At 42.6% G+C, this 25,094-nt stretch overlaps 1 long non-coding RNA gene, 11 other non-coding genes and 1 pseudogene across 12 annotated transcripts; 6 read left to right on the top strand and 7 right to left on the bottom strand.

Annotated features, from left to right (window-relative positions):
- The window catches only part of LOC142385530 (immunoglobulin kappa light chain-like), a 158,116-nt pseudogene that overhangs the window by 93,467 nt on the left and 39,555 nt on the right, over nt 1-25,094 (bottom strand).
- Nucleotides 1,680-1,751, top strand: trnae-cuc (transfer RNA glutamic acid (anticodon CUC)). The gene has a single exon. It is a non-coding gene; the product is annotated as a tRNA-Glu (tRNA).
- On the top strand, nt 9,129-9,200 carry trnae-cuc (transfer RNA glutamic acid (anticodon CUC)). Its single transcript has one exon. It is a non-coding gene; the product is annotated as a tRNA-Glu (tRNA).
- Nucleotides 9,956-10,027, bottom strand: trnag-ccc (transfer RNA glycine (anticodon CCC)). Its single transcript has one exon. It is a non-coding gene; the product is annotated as a tRNA-Gly (tRNA).
- trnae-cuc (transfer RNA glutamic acid (anticodon CUC)) lies at nt 10,310-10,381 on the top strand. The gene has a single exon. It is a non-coding gene; the product is annotated as a tRNA-Glu (tRNA).
- Nucleotides 13,016-13,089, top strand: trnam-cau (transfer RNA methionine (anticodon CAU)). Its single transcript has one exon. It is a non-coding gene; the product is annotated as a tRNA-Met (tRNA).
- Nucleotides 13,662-13,734, top strand: trnam-cau (transfer RNA methionine (anticodon CAU)). Its single transcript has one exon. It is a non-coding gene; the product is annotated as a tRNA-Met (tRNA).
- On the bottom strand, nt 17,340-17,412 carry trnak-cuu (transfer RNA lysine (anticodon CUU)). Its single transcript has one exon. It is a non-coding gene; the product is annotated as a tRNA-Lys (tRNA).
- Nucleotides 18,102-18,212, bottom strand: trnal-caa (transfer RNA leucine (anticodon CAA)). Its single transcript has 2 exons — nt 18,175-18,212; nt 18,102-18,147 (listed from the first exon to the last, which is right to left on the bottom strand). It is a non-coding gene; the product is annotated as a tRNA-Leu (tRNA).
- Nucleotides 20,301-20,374, bottom strand: trnan-guu (transfer RNA asparagine (anticodon GUU)). The gene has a single exon. It is a non-coding gene; the product is annotated as a tRNA-Asn (tRNA).
- trnan-guu (transfer RNA asparagine (anticodon GUU)) lies at nt 20,828-20,901 on the bottom strand. Its single transcript has one exon. It is a non-coding gene; the product is annotated as a tRNA-Asn (tRNA).
- trnan-guu (transfer RNA asparagine (anticodon GUU)) lies at nt 21,256-21,329 on the bottom strand. The gene has a single exon. It is a non-coding gene; the product is annotated as a tRNA-Asn (tRNA).
- On the top strand, nt 22,643-24,917 carry LOC142385533 (uncharacterized). Its single transcript, XR_012770206.1, has 3 exons — nt 22,643-23,659; nt 24,324-24,561; nt 24,831-24,917. It is a non-coding gene; the product is annotated as an uncharacterized LOC142385533 (long non-coding RNA).

The following is a 25,094-nucleotide window of genomic DNA, read 5'->3' as shown; positions in this document are numbered from 1 at the left end:
GAAATGCTTCCTTGGTTGAAGAGTTGCTAGAGTGCATTAAGCTGGAGACTGTGTTTTCCCTACAAGCCACCTATTGTCTGAACAGAGGTAGAGGTAGCAAGGTACATTTGAAAACTGATTATACAAGGAGCAGAGAATGCATTGGCCAGGAATCGAACCCGGGTCAACTGCTTGGCAAGCAGCTATTCTCTCCACTATACCACCAATGCCCTGATAGACCCTTATTTAGTCATCTATCAACTGTTTTTCTTGCAGGGCTATGACACACTCACTCTTACTCAGGAATCTTTCTATTTCTCCCTGAAATAAGAGTGAAGTCTAAAGCGTGAAACTTGTGCTTGCTTGGATTCATTCTCCAGATGTGCACAATTGCTTTCATCTAAGGCTAAAATGTTCACAACTTCACTACAATGCACTGTGCCAATTAATTTGCCAGTTAGGAATGAGTTTACCACAGTCTTGCAACCTGTACCGTGTGCACTGCTTTCGGGTCCCTGATGGTCTAGTGTCTAGGATTCGGCGCTCTCACCGCCGCGGCCTGGGTTCGATTCCCGGTCAGGGAATGAGGGAACTAGGTTTTGGCACTGTTAGTAGCGTAAACCAAAGACATTTCTGCTGTTGTTTTCCAATGACATGACAAGAATGTCAATTTAATCGAGCCCTGTCACAAATTCAATAGGACGTTGGTTTGTAAGGAGTCATCCTATGCGCACCACTTGATTTGAAATAACACTTTACAGCCAGCAGATTTACTACTTCTCTTTAGAGAAGGGCTCGCTTAACTCTTTCCAGCAGCTCTAGGACCATTGTGGCTTTTAAAAACTAAAAGAATGATCAAGTTTTTCTGATACTTTGATGTGTAACACGGTGCTTAATAACATTTTGAGCAGCAAAGACAAATGCTATTTGTCATTAAATGACATGGGCATCCACGAATGATACGGAAAAAGAGAAATTTCATGGTCTATTGTCGGACAAAATGTTTTTGTCCGCGGACTTGAACCATTCGGTGATCTGGCAGGTGCTGGCCGTCCATCCGTCCGTCCGTCTTGGATCGAGTTTGAGGGAGGCCCGTTTTTTGTGTCGTACGGCACTGTGGAATCTAATCTTCCCCACTTGCTTTGTAGAGGAGGAACTTAGAATGCACATGAGAAAACAGACCATCCCTTTAACTGAAGAGTCATAGCAAAAAATGCTTCCTTGGTTGAAGAGTTGCTAGAGTGCATTAGCTTGAGACTGAGTTTTCCCTACAAGCCACCTATATTCTGAGCAGAGGAAGAGAGAGCAAGGTACATTTGAAAGCTGATTATACAAGGAATAGAGAGTGCATTGGCCGGGAATCAAACCCGGGTCAACTGCTTGGCAAGCAGCTATTCTCTCCACTATACCACCAATGCCCTGACAGACCCTTATTTAGTCATCTATCAACTGTTTTTCTTGCAGGGCTATGACACACTCACTCTTACTCAGGAATCTTTCTATTTCTCCCTGAAATAAGAGAGAAGTCTAAAGCGTGAAACTTGTGCTTGCTTGGATTCATTCTCCAGATGCGCACAATTGCTTTCATCTAAGGCTAAAATGTTCACAACTTCAGTACAATGCACTATGCCAATTAATTCGCCAGTCAGGAGTGAGTTTACCACAGTCTTGCAACCTGTACCGTGTGCACTGCTTTTGGGTCCCTGATGGTCTAGTGGCTAGGATTTGGCGCTCTCACCGCCGCGGCCCGGGTTCGATTCCCGGTCAGGGAATGAGGGATCCAAGTTTTGGCACTGTGAGTAGCGTAAACCAAAGACATTTCAGATGTTGTTTTCAAATGACATGACAAGAATGTCAATTTAATCGAGCCCTGTCACAAATTCAATAGGACGTTGGTTTGTAAGGAGTCATCCTATGCGCACCACTTGATTTGAAATAACACTTTACAGCCAGCAGATTTACTACTTCTCTTTAGAGAAGGGCTCGCTTAACTCTTTCCAGCAGCTCTAGGACCATTGTGGCTTTTAAAAACTAAAAGAATGATCAAGTTTTTCTGATACTTTGATGTGTAACACGGTGCTTAATAACATTTTGAGCAGCAAAGACAAATGCTATTTGTCATTAAATGACATGGGCATCCACGAATGATACGGAAAAAGAGAAATTTCATGGTCTATTGTCGGACAAAATGTTTTTGTCCGCAGACTTGGACCATTTGGTGATCTGGCAGGTGCTGGCCGTCCATCCGTCTTGGATCGAGTTTGAGGGAGGCCCGTTTTTTTGTCGTACGGCACTGTGGAATCTAATCTTCCCCACTTGCTTTGTAGAGGAGGAACTTAGAATGCACATGAGAAAACAGACCATCACTTTAACTGAAGAGTCATAGCAAAAAATGCTTCCTTGGTTGAAGATGTTACCCGGCAACCTTGGAATGGATTAGGGTAATGTGTTAGATGATCTTCTCTCAACGTGTGATACTGTGGTATGAGAAAGACGAGACACACACGTTGAGCTTCTTTCTCATTCAACCAGAAGATTTATTCTTCTTGTTATAAACACACCTCATATGCAACATACTTCAGATATCACATACTTCAGGTATCGCATACTTCAGTAGAGAACCATTAACTTCATTACATCAGAATTGACTGTAATATACCTTTAAACCAAACAATGCTTCTTTCAACATGCTCTATTTAGCATTATGAATTCTGTCAAAATACAAAATTAATTCAAAAATAGCTTTTACTTCTCTAAACCATATTAATTTTGTAGTTAGTGCTTTAAACTCAATACCTTGTCCTATTTCCTGAGACCTTTTGTATTTAACTATCAAATAAAAATATATAACATATATTTTAACATTTAAGCATCTTAGCTTTTAACAATATCCATTTTTCCATTTTTCCATAAAAGAAAACAATATTTTACATCTTACATAAACAACTATTCTCTCAATATAAACTGAAAAAGGTGCAATGCTTCCTTACTACTGTGCCTCTTTACACAGCTTCACATAACGATATGGCATATCAGGTTTTTCAACAACCCATGAAAAACATCATATAAAATAAAATAAAGACCAGAACAATGTCCTTCAGCTAGCTCCTCAGTTGGCTCACACGTGTAGAAGCCCGCTAGCATTAGCTCCGATTAGCCTTCATGAACAAGTCCCGTTTTTGTACACAATACAATTACAAAACGAACTTTGCGACTCATTAGTTGAGATTCGATTTAAAGACCTTTTTAACTCTTTCAGAAAACTAATATGTATGCATAAAACACCGTTTTACTGACCTGTGGTATGAGAAAGACGAGACACACACGTTGAGCTTCTTTCTCATTCAACCAGAAGATTTATTCTTCTTGTGTGCTCAATCTTCTCTATGCAACCAGTGCGACAGCGCCTCTAGCGGTTGTGTGTGGAATTGCATAGGCCTAACTAAAATGACACTAAAGAACTTATTGCAATGAGAAGTTAAAGATACAAAATGAAAAATTATGTTGGGGTGTCTATTTTCTTAATTATTGCTTTAATTTACTATTGACTTGTTTTTCACCCCTCTACAAAGAGTTGCTAGAGTGCATTAAGCTGGAGACTGTGTTTCCCCTACAAGCCACCCATATTCTGAGCAGAGGAAGAGAGAGCAAGGTACATTTGAAAGCTGATTATACAAGGAGTAGAGAGTGCATTGGCCGGGAATCAAACCCGAGTCAACTGCTTGGCAAGCAGCTATTCTCTCCACTATACCACCAATGCCCTGACAGACCCTTATTTAGTCATCTATCAACTGTTTTTCTTGCAGGGCTATGACACACTCACTCTTACTCAGGAATCTTTCTATTTCTCCCTGAAATAAGAGAGAAGTCTAAAGCGTGAAACTTGTGCTTGCTTGGATTCATTCTCCAGATGCGCACAATTGCTTTCATCTAAGGCTAAAATGTTCACAACTTCAGTACAATGCACTGTGCCAATTAATTTGCCAGTTAGGAATGAGTTTACCACAGTCTTGCAACCTGTACCGTGTGCACTGCTTTTGGGTCCCTGATGGTCTAGTGGCTAGGATTCGGCGCTCTCACTGCCGCGGCCCGGGTTCGATTTCCGGTCAGGGAATGAGGGATCCAAGTTTTGGCACTGTGAGTAGCGTAAACCAAAGACATTTCTGCTGTTGTTTTCCAATGACATGACTAGAATGTCAATTTAATCGAGCCCTGTCACAAATTCAATAGGACGTTGGTTTGTAAGGAGTCATCCTATGCGCACCACTTGATTTGAAATAACACTTTACAGCCAGCAGATTTACTACTTCTCTTTAGAGAAGGGCTCGCTTAACACTTTCCAGCAGCTCTAGGACCATTGTGGCTTTTAAAAACTAAAAGAATGATCAAGTTTTTCTGATACTTGGATGTGTAACATGGTGCTTAATAACATTTTGAGCAGCAAAGACAAATGCTATTTGTCATTAAATGACATGGGCATCCACGAATGATACGGAAAAAGAGAAATTTCATGGTCTATTGTCGGACAAAATGTTTTTGTCCGCGGACTTGAACCATTTGGTGATCTGGCAGGTGCTGGCCGTCCATCCGTCCGTCCGTCTTGGATCGAGTTTGAGGGAGGCCCGTTTTTTGTGTCGTACAGCACTGTGGAATCTAATCTTCCCCACTTGCTTTGTAGAGGAGGAACTTAGAATGCACATGAGAAAACAGACCATCACTTTAACTGAAGAGTCATAGCAAAAAATGCTTCCTTGGTTGAAGAGTTGCTAGAGTGCATTAAGCTGGAGACTGTGTTTCCCCTACAAGCCACCCATATTCTGAGCAGAGGAAGAGAGAGCAAGGTACATTTGAAAGCTGATTATACAAGGAGTAGAGAGTGCATTGGCCAGGAATCAAACCCGGGTCAACTGCTTGGCAAGCAGCTATTCTCTCCACTATACCACCAATGCCATGACAGACCCTTATTTAGTCATCTATCAACTGTTTTTCTTGCAGGGCTATGACACACTCACTCTTACTCAGGAATCTTTCTATTTCTCCCTGAAATAAGAGAGAAGTCTAAAGCGTGAAACTTGTGCTTGCTTGGATTCATTCTCCAGATGCGCACAATTGCTTTCATCTAAGGCTAAAATGTTCACAATTTCAGTACAATGCACTATGCCAATTAATTTGCCAGTCAGGAATGAGTTTACCACAGTCTTGCAACCTGTACCGTGTGCACTGCTTTCGGGTCCCTGATGGTCTGGTGGCTAGGATTCGGCGCTCTCACCGCCGCGACCTGGGTTTGATTCCCGGTCAGGGAATTAGGGAACCAAGTTTTGGCACTGTGAGTAGCGTAAACCAAAGACATTTCTGCTGTTGTTTTCCAATGACATGACTAGAATGTCAATTTAATCGAGCCCTGTCACAAATTCAATAGGACGTTGGTTTGTAAGGAGTCATCCTATGCGCACCACTTGATTTGAAATAACACTTTACAGCCAGCAGATTTACTACTTCTCTTTAGAGAAGGACTCGCTTAACTCTTTCCAGCAGCTCTAGGACCATTGTGGCTTTTAAAAACTAAAAGTTTTTCTGATACTTTGATCTGTAACATGGTGCTTAATAACATTTTGAGCAGCAAAGACAAATGCTATTTGTCATTAAATGACATGGGCATCCACGAATGATACGGAAAAAGAGAAATTTCATGGTCTATTGTCGGACAAAATGTTTTTGTCCGCGGACTTGGACCATTTGGTGATCTGGCAGGTGCTGGCCGTTCATCCGTCTTGGATCGAGTTTGAGGGAGGCCCGTTTTTTGTGTCGTACGGCACTGTGGAATCTAATCTTCCCCACTTGCTTTGTAGAGGAGGAACTTAGAATGCACATGAGAAAACAGACCATCACTTTAACTGAAGAGTCATAGCAAGAAATGCTTCCTTGGTTGAAGAGTTGCTAGAGTGCATTAAGCTAGAGACTGTGTTTCCCCTACAAGCCACCCATATTCTGAGCAGAGGTCACTGCATGAAAAGAGGGATTTGCGGATGTATGTGGCCCCTTAAATGTCCGCATACGTTGAGCCCCTGCATTTGCGGTGGTAAAAGTGAAAACTTGGCCCAAATTGTCGCAAATTGACCTGGCAACTGCTCCCCCATGCCCCCCTCCCCTCCCCTACTTAGGAGAGCCTTTAATATGTAAATGCCAGTGATCAGGTCAGGAGCTGCCACAGTCATTTTCAAGTGGGGTGGGGTGAGGTGAGGTGGGGGGTGGGCAGGCCTGTTTCTACACGTTCCTGACCATCACCTCCAACTCCAGCCAAGTTTGTTGCTGTGTTGTCTTGAAAAAGAAGAGGTGCACGCTGTCTGCTGGTGACAGGTGATGCATATCTGGGTTTTTTTCTCCCAAACACCTCTTTTGTCATACCGCTTTTTGTGGGCAAAATTCAAGGATTTAAAGGTTTATTGTCATATGTGCAGTTAGAAACGTGTTTCCCTGAACAATGAAATTCTTTTCTTTGTTGCCCACACTGGATGTCCAAATGTATAATAATAAAGATAAGATAAAGATAAAATAAGCATGCAACAGCAATATTCTAAAAGGTTTCTTAAATAAAATAGAAATATATAAATAAAAATATAGAAATCTGGCCTGTATACATAATGTGCAGTAGTGCGCTCAGTGTTTTATTGTGTATGGCTTAATTTGGTGTCACAATGGTCACAATATCGCCGAGGTCTTTTCTTTGTCCTTGCAGAGTCCATTTTTGTGTCAAAACAGTGCAAATTGCCAGCTGTGGTCAGACAACATTAAATAGCAGAAGGACGGGAGGTTGTCTCGCGAGTATTCCGTGTAATGACGTATACGCATATGATTGGTGGAGCTTAACGGCTCGCATAAGCTCTCGTTCAATCACGTATGAGAAACATTGTGTCATGCAGTGTAAACAAAAAGTTTAAGGAGCAGATCTGGCGGCAGAAAGACAGACAGAAAGGCAGACAGAGTCCCGTACTGTGAAAACTGCCCTGGTTTGTGGAATACAAACCGGAGTAATGCGAAGACGACTTGCTTTCAACTCCCCAGCAACTCTCTGCGGGTCTACAGGTTTGTGTGTTTTTTTCTACTTGCACATGACCATTTGATTGTTTAATTTTAGTCTTGTTGACACTGTACAGCACTTGGGACAGTTCTCGCTGATTTTAAATGTGCTGCATATTAAACTTACTTACTCACTTGCTTACAGGCAGATAAAATGAAAGTCCTGTTGAATGCTATGACCGAGATTCGCTAGGTTGGAGGCAAGATGGCCGTCGAGAACGGACTGGAGTTACATTCCAGAGAAGTTGAAGAGCGCACCCCCAAGAGAAGGCGGATACAGAATCCGAAAATCGCGGTAAGAGTAGGTTATTGACTGTGGCTTTAGGCTAAACTCAACTTAATTGTGTCCATCACGTGAAAACCAGTGTGAGTTGCTTTATTTAAAAAAATGAATTTCGTGTTTTCAATTTATAGGAAGCAGCTCGCCGCCTGCATAACTCACCGTGGCATTATAATCCAGGTCAAGGGTAAGAATAAGTGACTGTTCTCCCAATATCTAGTTGAGTTGGACCCGATGTTACGTTAATGCAGTTTTTTTTTTATTAACCATAGGCCTGTTGTTTTTACAGGCTACTGTCACCTCACAATATGGATGTAACGAGTCGCTTGAAGGAGGCGGTGGCAAACAGTCCGAACTTCAGAGAGGCAGACGGGGACACTATCGAGGGTGAGCGGCGCTGACTTTTACCACGGCTGGCACTGATACTTTTAAGCACTGGTCATTTTATTCATTCCTCTTGTTGTTGTTTTTTAGCTGTGTGACGGACCTGTGTGCTGTGCTACAGGCGCGTCTTGAAGCCAACCCGAAATACTCACAGTCTCACCACAGAAGAGTGAAAGAGAGTAAGAACATATACGCTGTCAATATGACTTTCGTTACTTTATAGACAAGTTGTCAATATGCTGTGCATGGATTATTTATTGGTTATTCCAACAGCTCCCAGAAGCCAGCTTCTGATCCAGGATGAGGACGTCTGACAACTCCCGCAGACCCTGCAGGGACCGGAGTAATGCGAAGAATGCGGATTCCAAACGGCGGCGTTTAGGCTTATTGTGTATATTGTAGGCTACAGCAGTGTGTGTGTATAGTTTTCAATTCTTTATTATCAACATGGTTCTTATTACAATGTAAGCTATGTACATTGTGTGGTGTGGCAATAAAAGCGCTTTAAAAAAAAAAAAAGTTTCCTTTTTCATTCTCAATAGAATCACGTCATTCATGCCTGCATTAGCCTAGTCATAGTGCAGCTTATAAGAATGACGTGAATATATGAAGTACACAAACATCCCAGGAATATTAGTAATCATAATCACAATTATTAATCATAATTGCTGAGTGATATGCCCATATAAAGTATGCATATATTAACCTTATTGGCCAATGGGCGGTCAGCTTTACAGGAGCTTTTTTATGTAATCACGTGCCTTTTTTGTCCAATACCAGCGAGGCCAGTGAGAGGTCCAGGCACTCTCACAGCGGGGTGCTAATCGCTGGGCCATTAGCACCCCGCTGTGAGAGCCCGCCGCGAATTGGGTTCGTTTCCGACGATTTTGTCGCTCAACAAACTTAAAGTTTGTCTGCCTGCAAGCGCCCAGGTGCATCCGAAAATTAGGCAAATTCGCGGAAGTTCACTGCCGTCCACAGTGACACAAATCCCTCTTTTCGTGCAGTGGGTAGAAAAGTACTTTTGAAAAGTGATTATACAAGGTACACAGAATGCATTGGCCGGGAATCGAACCCAGTTCAACTGCTTTGCAAGCAGCTATTCTCTCCACTATACCACCAATGCCCTGATAGACCCTTATTTAGTCATCTATCAACTGTTTTTCTTGCAGGGCTATGACACACTCACTCTTACTCAGGAATCTTTCTATTTCTCCCTGAAATAAGAGAGAAGTCTAAAGCGTGAAACTTGTGCTTGCTTGGATTCATTCTCCAGATGCGCACAATTGCTTTCATCTAAGGCTAAAATGTTCACAACTTCAGTACAATGCACTGTGCCAATTAATTTGCCAGTTAGGAATGAGTTTACCACAGTCTTGCAACCTGTACCGTGTGCACTGCTTTCGGGTCCCTGATGGTCTAGTGGCTAGGATTCGGCGCTCTCAGCGCCGAGGCCAGGGTTCGATTCCCGGTCAGGGAATGAGGCAACCAAGTTTTGGCACTGTGAGTAGCGTAAACCAAAGACATTTCTGCTGTTGTTTTCCAATGACATGACTAGAATGTCAATTTAATCGAGCCCTGTCACAAATTCAATAGGACGTTGGTTTGTAAGGAGTCATCCTATGCGCACCACTGGATTTGAAATAACACTTTACAGCCAGCAGATTTACTACTTCTCTTTAGAGAAGGGCTCGCTTAACTCTTTCCAGCAGCTCTAGGACCATTGTGGCTTTTAAAAAATAAAATAATAATCAAGTTTTTCTGATACTTTGATGTGTAACACGGTGCTTAATAACATTTTGAGCAGCAAAGACAAATGCTATTTGTCATTAAATGACATGAACATCCACGAATGATACGAAAAAAGAGAAATTTCATGGTCTATTGTCGGACAAAATGTTTTTGTCCGCGGAATTGGAGCATTTGGCCATTTGGCAGGTGCTGGCCGTCCATCCGTCTTGGATCGAGTTTGAGGGAGGCCCGTTTTTTGTGTCGTACGGCACTGTGGAATCTAATCTTCCCCACTTGCTTTGTAGAGGAGGAACTTAGAATGCACATGAGAAAACAGACCATCACTTTAACTGAAGAGTCATAGCAAGAAATGCTTCCTTGGTTGAAGAGTTGCTAGAGTGCATTAAGCTGGAGACTGTGTTTCCCCTACAAGCCACCCATATTTTGAGCAGAGGTAGAGATAGCAAGGTACATTTGAAAGCTGATTATTCAAGGACCAGAGAATGCATTGGCCGGGAATCGAACCCGGGTCAACTGCTTGGGAAGCAGCTATTCTCTCCACTATACCACCAATGCCCTGACAGACCCTTATTTAGTCATCTATCAACTGTTTTTCTTGCAGGGCTATGACACACTCACTCTTACTCAGGAATCTTTCTATTTCTCCCTGAAATAAGAGAGAAGTCTAAAGTGTGAAACTTGTGCTTGCTTGGATTCATTCTCCAGATGCGCACAATTGCTTTCATCTAAGGCTAAAATGTTCACAACTTCAGTACAATGCACTATGCCAATTAATTTGCCAGTCAGGAATGAGTTTACCACAGTCTTGCAACCTGTACCGTGTGCACTGCTTTCGGGTCCCTGATGGTCTAGTGGCTAGGATTCGGTGCTCTCACTGCCGTGGCCTGGGTTCGATTCCCGGTCAGGGAATGAGGGAACCAAGTTTTGGCACTTTATAGAAGGGCTCGCTTAACTCTTTCCAGCAGCTCTAGGACCATTGTGGCTTTTAAAAACTAAAAGAATGATCGAGTCTTTCTGATACTTTGATGTGTAACACGGTGCTTAATAACATTTTGAGCAGCAAAGACAAATGCTATTTGTCATTAAATGACATGGGCATCCACGAATGATACGGAAAAAGAGAAATTTCATGGTCTATTGTCGGACAAAATGTTTTTTTCCGCGGACTTGGAGCATTTGGCGATCTGGCATGGGGGAAATTTTGGGTAAAAAAAATGTATATAAATATGAACAAATTTATAAATGTATATATAATTAATATAAATATAAAAAAAATCTTTCCTTACGCATTATACACGCTCCCTTGCAAAATATTTTTCCAAGGGTGACAACAATATTACTGGGCATGTATTGTTGTAATGTTTTAAATACTTGAACGCAGTTTTTCTAGAGAAGATAATTGCTTTGTATTTGGGAGTATCGTCCATTGACTCTTTTGGGCTTTCACATGCGCGCGCATACCGACAACCGGTAAGTGACATGCTCTTTATAAAGTTGTTTTGTAACGTCCCCATGCCAGTAATGTGAGAACCATGCATATGGTTTTGATGGTAAGGCTTGTGACTTTATTGTCGGATGGTTTATAAAGTGGTGTGACGTTTCTGCAGTGTGCAAGTTGTTGTTTTACGTGGAAGGGTTAGCACTTGCCCCGTAGCCACCACGTATTAGCCTCGCATGACAGGCTGCGCAAACAGCGCAATATCCACACAGGGAGCGCAGATTTGGACCTATCTGTGTCCTACTATCAGTATTTGACAACCTCTAGCAATGGGATTGCGCTTCAAATGCCCCGGAGTTCCCCTTTAAGTGCAGTGTAATGCATGACTCAACCTGGAGGCTCCTCTGTCTTTTGTCAAAATTGCACAAGCAAAGTTAAAAAAGAACCTTTTTGTCATATTGCTATGAAAGTCACACACAAAACAAAAAAATTTCAAAAAGCCTGAGAGACCTAATGAGGGAACCTGGGAAAAAATTTGACATCAAACCTCTTTCTTTAACAAGTCAGACCAGGAAGTTACTGACTACTTATTGTTTGCTACTTTACTTGTTACCTACTTAGCAGATATCAACCTTATGACAAACATAAAGAAATCGAACACACACTCTGATGATGGGGTGAGAGGTGGTAATGATCGAGACCACGCCCATAGACAGCTACAGCAAGTCTCTGTGGCGCAATCGGCCAGCGGGTTTGGCTGTTAACCGAAAGGTTGGTGGTTTGAGCCCACCCAGGGGCGAGTGTGTGCACGAACAAATCTACTGGTGAGCTACAGGTTGTAGGTTGGGTAGCAAATCAGAAGATGTACTGGGTAATACCATCGCTCTTTTACGCTAGTCGTCCATTGTTCCGTCAACGCAAGCCGTATCCAACGCATTCAGTTAATTTTCAATGAAATCCGGCCGATCGTTGTCGCCGTGCTCGCAAAGCATGCTGGGATTCTGGCACGGCGAGCTGGGGACCTGCGGCACGTCAAAAAGTTGGGCTCGCTCGAAGTTTATGCAAATTTGCCACGGCAGACGTAGTGCGTTACCCAATGACAGTAGATCATGTATTTTTTTCCCTTTGTTTATTCACCACTGAACATTTCGGGTATTGCTCATGTCATTGCTATTGCGGGCAAAATGAACAGCAGCAGAGGCCAGAATGGCTGTGCTAAAACTATTGTAGGCGAATAAACACACCTAAAACATCAGGCAATTGTGAGCATCTCCACTTTTGCAGTAAAGTAATGACCATCAAGGAATAGAGGTTCAATCCAGTGCATCAAATTCTTTCATGGGCAGAGGTGGAGTAGTAGTATTAAACATTATCAATAATTGTGATAGGCATTCATTTCAACAAAGAAACCAAATCACACCCATGGCCATGTTTTCACAACATGTCTTGTTCATGTTTCATTTTCAAATCAGAGAAAAGGTGCAGGGACAGGTGATGCAGCGAGAAGGAGATCTCCTGTGTCGCATCAGCAGCACAATAGCAACTCTCCTCGCTCGCAGATCCACATCCATGGTGCAATATGAAATAATTTTCCATTGCTGACGATTAACACATTAATTTCCCTCTGAAACTCCGAAACTTCGGTTGATTAAAATCACAAGTTATTTACTTTCCCCCGGAGCCATTCTACCGTATGTTCTATCTACAACTTCGTATACACGCCCACTGTAGTAGCAACACGGCGACACTAGGCATCCAATCCGGCGAGTTAAGTTGACGTGACGGAACAATGGACAACTGGCGTTAGAGATGCCTTGCAATCAGATATTTGTCGTCTTTCAGTTTCTCCTTCCTTTATTATCTACTTAAACTTGTCATGTCAGACACATTTTTCTTCGGTTTTCCCGTTCTCGCCCCCCATAGATGTCACAGGGGGCTGCAGATTAGAAGATCTTATTTCCTCCCATCCACTTATTTGATTGCCATGCAATCCATGTGAGCTGGGCAAGTGGCTATCACATACCTTTAGCAAAGTCTGCAGGACCAATGAATGAGTGTGGGAAAGTGAGCCTAGGCTGACAATACATGCATATTTATATTTTGCAGGCCTCGTTGGCGCAGTAGGCAGCGCGTCAGTCTCATAATCTGAAGGTCATGAGTTCGACCCTCACACGGGCCAGTTGTTTTGATGTGGTCTTTATAGCACTTCACCTCAGTTACAGCTGGAAACTTGCTGGGCACAAGTGGCTCCGATTACTCTCTGTTGGAGCTGCAGAAAGCCCACTCGGTAGCTCACTCACTACAAAGTGTGGAAGATGTCAAACACAAGTTATGGGGCTTCGAACCATCTCTCTTTTAGAAAAGCAAGTTGCACCCTGGCCAAGACCCATGACAAAGGATAGGAAGTTCATCATGCTGACATAATAGAATACGCTGTGTGACAAAAGCACCTTTGCAGACTCTCCTTCTCTTGACATAGACTGACATGGGACAATTCAGTCAAGTTTATCCCACGTGAAACTACCTCTTTTGCAACTTTCCATAAACTTTAAAAATGAGAATGAAAGCCAGATAAAGAAACTTGTGAGTTGATTGTTTAACCTCTAGTCCAGACAACAGGTCTTTTGAACAAGTAGCTACGTGCTCAACAGGCCATGTCATCACATACCTTTAGCAAAGTCTGCAGGACCAATGAATGGGTGTGGGAAAGTGAGCCTAGGCTGACAATACATGCATATTTATGTTTTGCAGGCCTCGTTGGTGCAGTAGGCAGTGCGTCAGTCTCATAATCTGAAAGTCGTGAGTTCGACTCTCACACGGGGCAGGTGTTTTGATGTGGTGTTTATAGTACTTCACCTCAGTAACAGCTGGAAACTTGCTGGGCACAGGTGGCTCCGATTATTCTCTGTTGGAGCTGCAGAAAGCCCACTCGGAAGCTCAGTCACTCCAAAGTGTGGAAGGTGTCAAACGCAACTTATGGGGTTTCGAACCATCTTCTTTTTTTTTTTTAAAGCATTGCAATCAGATCATTGTCGCCTTGTGTCAAACCCAAGTTATGGGGATTCGAACCATGTCTCTTTCAGAAAAGCAAGTAGCACCCTGGCCAAGACCCATGACAAAGGATAGGAAGTTCATCATGCTAACATAACGCTGTGTGACAAAAGCACCTTTGCAGACTCTCCTTCTCTTGACATAGACTGACATAGGACACATTTTTCTTCGGTTTTGCCGTTCTCTCCCCCCATAGGTTAGAAGATCTTATTTCCTACCATCCACTTATTTGATTGCCATGCAATCCATGTGAGCTGGGCAAATGACTATCACATACCTTTAGCAAAGTCTGCAGGACCAATGAATGGGTGTGGGAAAGTGAGCCTAGGCTGACAATACATGCATGTTTATGATTTTTAAGCCTCGTTGGCGCTACCTCGCTCACGTTAGTCTAAATCTCACCTCCAATAGGCTTCGCACTTCTCCATTCTCACATTGAACGGTTTAGCCAATGTCGCACCGACTCACAATGAACCGAGCCTATCAACGCCCGAGCTCACAATGGAACTCGGCCAATCAAGGTGAAGCCCTAACTTGGAGTTAACCTGCCTCCCCTCCTGCTCCCGCTCCCGCTCCCCCTCCTCCAACAAAACCAACAAAAAAACAAATTAAAGATTTTGTTTTTGTTAGGTTAGAGTATTATAAAAGTTAGCCGTTACAGAAAAGTGATTTTTCATCGAGCCGTTGTCTCTGCCAACTTAAAAAAACAATCTTACAGTAAGTATCAAGTTATATTGTTTCTTATATATCCTTCCATTCAAACAAACCTCGTATTACAGTTTTTCTCTATTGGTTTGGCTCATTTCTTGAAACAGAAATTACATTCTCAAAACTCTAAGATCATTTGGCATAACACTCTTATAGTTCAGCACAACACCATAGCTAACCTGCAAAAGCACATATCTCTCCCAAAACTGTTCACCCATGCTTCAGACCTGATTTCTTTCCCATGAAAAGAGTCAGTGCCACCCAAATTGCAAAGATCTTTCTCAGTTGCCTAGGCACATTTCTTGAAACAGACCGATCGTTTTAAACACTCTTTAGTACTTTTTGCAAAACTAAACTGAATGGTTCAGCAAAACACCATGGTTCACCAGCAAAAGCTCATATCTCCCCCTAAACAGTTCAGCCATGTGTCAAAATGAAGTTTCTTTCTCATTCAAATAGTCAGTGCCCCCAAAATGCATTGTCCTTTTGGCATTGTGTGAGCACTACAAGTCAAACTGTTTAGATGTTTTGTCACTATGGCATAGGACTACCTAACAGAATACAATAGTGTATAAAACTGAAGGAAAAAAGTTTCACTGTAAGAGTAGCCTCAAAGCACACACAATACACTCATACCAACCATTTTTATTCACACAAATACTGTGAAGTACGTAACTTCCATACAGTATAGTATTGTAGAAGGAAAAGAAAAATATACATAGCACACATATACTGTAATATAAACACAAACAAAAAACAAGCAAAATTATGTGGCTATGAATGATGACATGATCTATAATTATGGCCCGAATTTCATCTGGGACAGCACGGTGTCTTCGTGCTCCTCGGCCTCTTCCCCCTATTCCACCACTGCGCATCCTCACTCCTCCTTTTCTTCTTCTTCTTCTTCTGCTGGTGAGAGGAGTGTGAGTGGAAGAGCTGAGAGAAAGGCTAAGTGTAAAGGTGGTTTTTCTACCCTTTATTCGCTATCCTTGTTTTCTCTGTTAAATGTTTCATTAGTTGTGTTAGTTCTGCGTACTTTGTGTAGTCTTGTGAGGTTAATTTCGAGGTTTTTTTCGCATTTGTTTGGTGCGCTTCCCGGCCGCAATGGCGTCTGGCGGCTTCTCCATGCTGTCCCGGAAGCACGGCATCAGAGTCGGTGCCGGCTCTCCGTGCAGCGTGGAGGAAGTGGCGCTGGCCGTGGGGCAGGTGATCGGGCACGGTTCGGTAAAGTCCGCTGCCCGCATGAACAGTGCGGTGGTTTTATTTCTAGCGAAGGTGGAGCAGGTGCACAGCCTGGTGGAGGCGGGCATCACCAGGGGCGCCGCCAGGCGGGGAAAGGTGATAACGTTTCTAAGGGCCCAGCGCAGCCTGGGGGGCCCTCGGAGGTAGTGATAATATAATATTAATATTGTTGCCCATTCTTAGAATTTTCTAATGAATTACAACGTTTTTAAAGGAAAATAAACTAATTAAACACAATTTTCGATTTCAATAACTTTTCTTTAGTTCTTTGGCATATTGACATTTACTCGGCCCTCCCCCTCTTGCAAAATGGTGCGGTCCAGTTCTGATCGAATTGTAGTTGAACGCATCCGAAATGCAGGCAGGTGTATGGAGCGGCTGTCTGAAACACATGATGGACGGTGAGCTGACTGAAATAATCTAGAATGAAGTCGGGTTATCAGAAGCGGAAGGAAAGACGGGAGAAAGACGAGAGGGCCAGTAGAGGCAGGCAACTGGTCACTCAGTTTTTCTCAAAGAAAGGTAAGTTCACTCACTGACTTTGAGCTTTCAAACACTAGATGTTAGCGAATGGTAGGCTAACATATTAATATACATCTAACTTGGATGTATAACTGAAACCTGCATGCTTTAACCTTTTCCTGTATTAACTTATCTTGCATTCATCACTGATACAGAGCCAGGCTCCACATCAGGCAATGTTGCAGCGGCCAGTGACACCACCACTGCTGAAGTGCAGCAGGACAGGACGAGGACCAGCAGTGAAGATGGTGAGAAAGTAGCAAAGAGTACCATGTCACTTTAAAATTGATTCACAATAAGATGTTTCCCTTCTTTTAAGGGTTACACTTTTACAGCTAAGTATGGAGTCAATTTGATTGCATGCATAACTGTAACTTGCATGCATTTAAATTTTCTATGCATTAACGTCCATGCATCACTAACCTGCATGCTTTAACTAAACTCCATTTGAATCCATGATACAGAACCAAGCCCCTCATCAGGCCATGGTGACGACAACAGGGCCAGTGCCAGCAGTGCAGATGACAGCGCAGCACAGAGTAAGGAGCAAGAGCAGGAGGGGGCAGGGTTAATGGACATTTGCCAGTCTGAAAGTGAGGATCTACTTTCAAATGATCCAGGGTTGTGGCCAGTAAAGCTCATGGACAGTGACATAACTGGTATTGTCAGGAAATTGGCTACTACAGAGTCAAAGCAATTCTGAAGGGAAATCTTTTCCAGAGTACTTGAGGTACACAAAGGCAGCAAATGGCAGGGAAAGAATGTTTTTTATTCATATTGTGCATTTCAGGAGGTTTGTGATCATTCAAAGAGGCACCACTGAGGATGCTGTGATGGTGGTAACAGAGCTGAACTTTGACTTTAAGTGCTGGATCAAACATCTGTTGATTATTAAAACTGCTACGTCCAACGTGGGGCTCGAACCCACACGCCTGAGATTAAGAGTCTCATGCTCTACCGACTGAGCTAGCCGGGCTATTCACATTTTATAAAACATGCCTTCCGGAAAAAAAAGAAGAGATTAAACAAGCCAAAGTCAACTTTCAGAGATTTCGAATGACATGGGAACACATTCCTCCCTTTTCAACCTCTACCTATTCCACTCGACTGGATCCCACTCAGCTGTTAGGGTTTTCCAAGAGGTAATACCACCTGGCACAAGGTGGAACATTTCCAGTCCAGCCGAAAATGTGACATTTACAGACTGCAGGCAACTGATTGGCCAGGGAGTGATGTCACTGGATGAGTCATGAAAGCCACTCCTTAACAAGAACCCAGCAACAGCAACAGTTGGATTTGATGTATTCTGTGATCATCAACGAGGTGGATTACTAGACGCAAAGACACAGACCAAGTAGCATTTATACCTTCGCCTTGATGTCCTAAATTGTTGTGTCATGTTTTGTCCAATAAAAGTGACATCACAGGACTTTTGGACCTCTTTGCTATAACAACCCCACCCACATTGAGGTAGTTGTGAGTAAGTACGAGTGGAAAAGAGCTTAATGTAGCAGGAGAACTGCCTCATCGCACATCAGAATTGTGTATGTTAATGGGAGGAACTGAAGGCCCGTCTTCAGAGATAAATGCCCTTTTTCACCATGGCCTGACATGGCTTTCTTCACGGTCTTCTAATAAGAAAGTAAGATTTAAGCAATAAATTAGTATCAGGAGTGGGATTTGAACCCACGCCTCCTTTTGGAGACCAGAAGTCCCTGTGCTAAGGAAGGAATGAAGCCTTGAGTCTGGCGCCTTAGACCGCTCGGCCATCCTGACACCATTACTTCCCTGACTGTGTAAAATATGACAAACGTGAACCAAAATGCAAAACGCTACTCTACTTGACTATATTCGACTCAGATTTTAGGGTTTTCCATGAGGTAGTAACAGCTGGTAGCACCTACATTTTTAGCACCTACACGGCAGGGATTCGAGTTGAGTCCAGCCGAAAATGTGACGTCTACAGACTGCAGGCCACTGATTGGCCAGGGAGTGATGTCACTGGATGAGTAATGAAAGCAAGAGAGGGCCAGAGGCCATGGGTTGTTATTCAGATTTTCCTTATCCTTATTTTGTTTTAAAGTGAATGATCATACTTGAGCAAACGGGGAATACAGAAATGACATGAGCCCAAAGAAAGGTAAACGTAATGCTCTTGCACAAGTTTGAATGTTTTTTACTCATATTGTGCATTTCAGGACGTTTGTGATCATTCAAAGAGGCACCACTGAGGACGCTGTGATGGTGGTAACAGAGCTGAACTTTGACTTTAAGTGCTGGATCAAACATCTGTTGGCCGTACCTCCTCACGCCATATCCTGATCCAGGAACAAGGGCATATGCACATGCACATGCACATGCACATGCACATGCACATGCACATGCACATGCACATGCACATGCACATGCACATGCACATGCACATGCACATGCACATGCTACAACAAGGGCACGGATAGAAATGACCTTTGGCCAAATTAAATACAGGTTCATTGCTTAAAATTCTCAAGCACCATAGCTGACTTCTGACAGAGCCATCTTAAATTTTATAGTATACTTCATATTTTATACATTTTGTCTTGTGGACAACTTTTCAGGCTCAAGTCTTTTCTTCGTTGAGTTCCAGTGCCTGAAAGGACTCAGTTTCTCCTGACACAGTGAGGGACCTATACAGGGACACATATTTCCTTTGATCCTTATTGTTGTGACTTTTGAGTTAGAACTTCTTTTCATAATTTAGCATTGACACAGTAGCAGTTTAAGTCAGAGCAAGTGTAAGAAGGCTAAATGGACAGAGATGATTTATAACTTTCCACACGTTAGGTGATGGCACCCCACTGTGAATATAAATGTAAAAAACACATTTCTAACACTTCGCATGAATCGTACAATAATGACAAGTTTGAGTTCAAGTTGTGTTGAATTGTTTAATTATTATTACATGTTTCTCAAGCTGTGGAGAGAAAACAGAATTAAATACAGTTCACAACACGAAATTCTCCTTTATCTGAATTTATACTAACATCCCTCTCCAGTTTCTTGATCTCTTTTATTTTCAGTTTCTTGTGTTCCATATCTAGTTTGCTGCTCTCTTTATTGGACAAACACATTTCTTCAAAGGCTACTTACCACTCTGAAACATTTTCCTGTACTTTACCTTCACCTGCTGCCAGGTATGCTTTTGGCTGTTAAGATAGCTCCTGTTGAGATGTAACAGTGAAAAAATAATATGTGGGTCACACACTCACGATAATATAGTCACAAAGTATGATGATGCGTGTCGATTATTGGGTTATTAATAAAGTGAGCAGGGCCAGTATATTTGTGCTGTACATCTCATCCAGAGATAATTCAGCATGCTTTATGTAAACAAATTATAACACAAAGAGGAGAGCATAAATACATGAGTACAGTAAAATAAATGTCTAACAATTGAAACTTTCAGAACTTAGGCGTTTAGTCTGTCTGCAGTTGTCAGTCATGCCGTTTCTTCGCTTTTTTGATCGCAGCTGTATTACCATTTCTGGTGATGACACTTTTAAAATCCTCATACAGCTCCATCAGCATTATTTATTCAGCTGCCGAAAAAATTAGAGCTGTTGTCTTGCTCTCCTTTTCTGCCATCTCGATTTTTCCACCATCCACTCGTCAGGGCTTCTTACGTTCCTCGTGCACTCACACTTAGCTAGGCTATGTAAGCCTCACTGAGATGCAGCTGAAGTGTCTTTGTGGAGCAACTTGAGGCTTAATTGGGAGATGGTGCTAGTTCAAGCGACAATTTCTGGCTATAGCCTGGCTTTCTTTAGCTATTTTCGAGGAATACCCCCCTGGTTGTTGACCAGTGGATTTGTTGGTATACACACTCGTCCCTGGGTGGGCTCAAACCACCAACCTTTCGGTTAACAGCCGAACGCGCTGGCCAATTGCGCCACAGAGACTTGCTGTAGTTGTCTGTGGGCGTGGCCTCGATCATTACCACCTCTCATCCCTTCATTAGAGTATGTGTTCGATTTATTTATGTTATATGTTGTAGGTAACAAGTAAAGTAGCACACAACAAGTAGTCAATAACTTCCTGGTGCGACTTATTAAAGAAAGAGATTTAATGTCAAATTGTTTCCCAAGTGCCCTCATTTGGTCTCTCAGCCTTTTTGAATTTTTTCTTGTTTGTGTGTGACTTTCATAGCATTATGACAAAAAGGTTGTTTTTTCACTTTGCATGTGCAATTTTGACAAAAGACAGAGGAGACTCCAGGTTGAGTCATGCATTACACTGCACTTAACAGGTCACCCTTGGAGAAATATTTTGCCAAGGAGCGTGTATAATGCGTAAAGAGAGCGTTTTGGCGGCAGAATGTTTACTTTAACTCACGTAATACGCATAAGTCAGAACGTCCCTGGGTGGGCTTGAACCACCAACCTTTCGGTTAACAGCCGAACGCGCTAACCAATTGCGCCACAGAGACTCTGCCTAGCTTTTGTTGGCAGTGGGTGTGGCTTCGAGCTTGACTGCCCCCTCATGGCAGTAGATGCAAGCGTTCTGTATTTTTACGTGATGAGACTCGAGTGAACTGCTGCTGATCTATGTCAAACTTGAACCGAAAAGTAGGAGGTGCTATACAGCAAGATTACCAGTTACAATACAATTGTAATATCTCTCATCAAACAGCTCAGCATGCTTTGACACCTTAACTCTTGTCAACCAAATGACTTAAAGGATAACTTGTGAGTTCAGTGGGACAAGTCACCCATTACAGCTATCGATTTGCTACCAAACCTACAACTGGTTGCTGACCGGTAGATTTGTTGGTACACAAACTCGTCCCTGGGTGGGCTCAAACCACCAACCTTTCGGTTAACAGCCGAACGCGCTGGCCGATTGCGCCACAGAGACTTGCTGTAGTTGTCTGTGGGCGTGGCCTCGATCATTACCACCTCTCATCCCTTCATTAGAGTATGTGTTCGATTTATTTATGTTTTTCATAAGGTTGATATCTGCTGTGTAGGTAACAAGTAAAGTAGCACACAACAAGTAGTCAATAACTTCCTGGTCCGACTTGTTAAAGAATGAGATTTAATGTCAAATTGTTTCCCAAGTGCCCTCATTTGGTCTCTCAGCCTTTTTGAATTTTTTCTTGTTTGTGTGTGACTTTCATAGCAATATGACAAAAAGGTTGTTTTTTCACTTTGCATGTGCAATTTTGACAAAAGACAGAGGAGCCTCCAGGTTGAGTCATGCATTACACTGCACTTAACAGGTCACCCTTGGAGAAATATTTTGCCAAGGAGCGTGTATAATACGTAAGGAGAGCATTTTGGCGGCAGAATGTTTGCTTTAACTCACGTAATACGCATGTGTCAGAACACCCCTGGGTGGGCTTGACCCACCAACCTTTTGGTTAACAGCCGAACGCGCTAACCCATTGCTCCACAGAGACTCTGCCTGGCTTTTGTTGGCAGTGGGCGTGGCTTCGAGCTTGACTGCCCCCTCATGGCGGTAGATGCAAGCGTTCTGTATTTTTACGTGATGAGACTCGAGTGAACTGCTGCTTATCTATGTCAAACTTGAACCAAAAAGTGGAGGTGCTATACAGCAAGATTACCAGTTACAATACAATTGTAATATCTCTCATCAAACAGCTCAGAATGCTTTGGCACCTTAACTCTTCTCAACCAAATGACTTAAAGGATAACTTGTGGATTCAGTGGGACAAGTTACCCATTACAGATATTGATTTGCTACCAAACCTACAACTGGTTGCTGACCGGTAGATTTGTTGGTACACACACACTCGTCCCTGGGTGGGCTTGAACGACCAACCTTTCGGTTAACAGCCGAACGCGCTGGCCTATTGCGCCACAGAGACTTGCTGTAGCTGTCTGTGGGCGTGGCATCGATCACTACCACCTCTCATCCCTTCATTAGAGTATGTGTTCGATTTCTTTATGTTTGTCATAAGGTTGATATCTGCTGTGTAGGTAACAAGTAAAGTAGCACAAAACAAGTAGTCAATAACTTCCTGCTCTGACTTGTTAAAGGTCCCATGGCATGAAATTTTCACTTTTTAAGGTTGTTTAACATTAATATGAGTTCCTCTAGCCTGCCTGCGGTCCCCCAGTGTCTAAAAATGACGATAGACCTAAACCATGCACTGGAAATTATTCTCTGCCTTTGGAAATGTGACCATGCAGAAGCCCTGATCGAGAAAGCCGCCGCTTATGACGTGTGCCCGCTTATGACGTGGAGGTTGTTTCCACCCAGAGCCAATAAACTGCCTTTCCCCGCCCACAGCTCTTTGGCCAGCTCATTGTAAAATCAGTTGAAAGTCTGCGCAACGCCATCTTGATTTTTCTGCGTAGGATATCTAACACACCATGGCTGATCGAAAGCATAACATTTGCTCTGTACATGGATGTACAACGGATCTAAAAAATCTTTTTAAAGCTCCTGCATCAGAACCCCTAAAGAGCCAGTGGTCAGATTTTGTTTTTTCTGGGAAAGTGACAAAAGAACAGAAGAGATTTGTGTATGTGTGCGCCAAACATTTCACGGAGGATTGTTTCCAAAACTTGGGCCAATACCGAGCTGGCCTTGCCGATCGTCTTAAAATGAACCCTGGATCAGTACCAACTCTCTTTGGCCCAACTACAGACCTCGGACAAGTAAGTAATTTAACGCTCTATAATTGTCTTGCTTTTATGTATGTACAGTATAGTTAAATAGCTTGTTACCACAAGAAAGTGTCCTGAAAGTATCGTTAGCTCTGCAGCTAATAGCTAATGCAGCTACTGTCGCTAATGTAACAGTAAATAGCATGAGGTATGCGAGTGGACACCTCATTTACTGTAACGCCAGTGTTGTGTACTTATTTGTTGTTTTGATAGCCGTCCTGCTGTTGGTGTTATGGCGCGCACGATATCTGCCTTTCCCCTGATTAAAATGACTAGCACTACGTCCATCTTTGCAAACCAGAGCAATCAGCTGAGAATGTCAAAATCGCGATTAGCATAGGGCTAAGTCTTCAAACTTGCATTTGGAAGATATACAAAGTAATAACTTGTACTAATTTGACCTTGTTGTATCTACACAGGCCAGCACATCAAGTGCTTTTATTCAGCTGCCTCTCTCAAGGGATGTTGCCTGCCAGACAGACCAACTGGAAACACATACTGTAGCCACACAGCTATCCTTTAGGACTTTGAAGGCCCACATCAGAAGTGAAGGTATTTTGACCCTGTATTTATTTTGCTTGAGAAAACAACAGAACAAAACTTTACTAAAGACCAGTGTTATATTTTGCATGTCTTACTAATGATCGCAAGAAAAATTATTACAATGCGTTGGATGCAGCCTGAGCCTCATACAGTGGCTCAATGGAGACAGAGGTGTAATCAAGTCCAAGTGATGGAAAATATGACTGCCATTCTACAGTTAAAATTACCCCTTTTCCTTAGGAGATGGACACCTGTCATTCTTTATATTGGTTAAGCATATAATTGTATAAGACGAATGTAACATAAGCTTGCAATCAAGGTGAACCTTTTTTTTTCTAATGTATTTTTATTTTAATTTTATTTTAATTTTCAATTTTATTTGTACATGTGTGTTTTATGTATAATATTGTTATTATTATTATTTGTCTGTTTCTGTGTGGTGTGTTTGTTTGTATTGCCTATACGTTATAGGCAATAAAGTAAAAAAAAGAAAGAAGTGAAGGTATGTTCTAGCCACCTTCAATAAGATGAGATTAACTTTATTGTCCCACATGTGAAATTGGGTTAGAAGAGTGCTGTCACTGTATGAATACATCATATGTCATACACATGAATGACTTGACATATCAAACAAACATACATCCTGACGGTACAATGGTGATATTTGTTGCAGGTGTCCAGGCAACTGTCTCCTGCAAAGACTTTGGTGTTGGGACGTCCAATGTAGACCCTTTGTTCCTGTCATCAACACCAGTAAAGAGACCATCCAAAAGACCTCGATTGGATCTTGAGGAGGAGCAGGAAGATGATGCATTGGAGGGAAGCTCTTTAGTGGATACCCCAAAGGGACAGGATTCCACTTATGACCCTGCAGACTCTGTCACAGCGTCCGAAAACTCTACACTGAGGCTGTAAGTTATCATTATCTGTGTGCGAGTGTGAAGAAAATGTAGGGATTGTGAGAACTTTCATAATTTTTTTTTAATTGTATGGCATTCCAACATGAAGGATTGGTCTCAGCGAGACTGTTGTTGTTTATAGCATTACTTTTAGGATTATTTATGTGCATACAGATTATTCATCCGGCTTCAAGGAGTGTGCTGGTTTAAAGTACTGTCCAGATGAAAGCTCAATCTGATCAACTCAAAATGTGTTTTGCTTTCTTTGTGGTTTTATATAGAGAGGAGTCCTCCACTTCCACACACATCAAGAAGTACATAGTGTACGAGAACTGCATCATGCAGTTGTTTAATGCATGTCCGGTCTGCACACGGTCATGTGATGTGAAGACTCAAAGGCTGGGGACATTCCTGTCTGTGAAGCAGCGGTGTCCCCACTGCACATTTAGAAGACAATGGAATAGCCAGCCTATCCTGGGTAGCACGCCAGCTGGAAACCTGCACCTTTCTGCCGCTGTGTACCTGAGTGGTGCATCTTTCATACA

This window comes from Odontesthes bonariensis, chromosome 8 (genome assembly GCF_027942865.1).
Source record: "Odontesthes bonariensis isolate fOdoBon6 chromosome 8, fOdoBon6.hap1, whole genome shotgun sequence".
Lineage (NCBI taxonomy): Eukaryota > Metazoa > Chordata > Actinopteri > Atheriniformes > Atherinopsidae > Odontesthes > Odontesthes bonariensis.
This window is presented reverse-complemented; position numbering and strand designations above follow the sequence as displayed.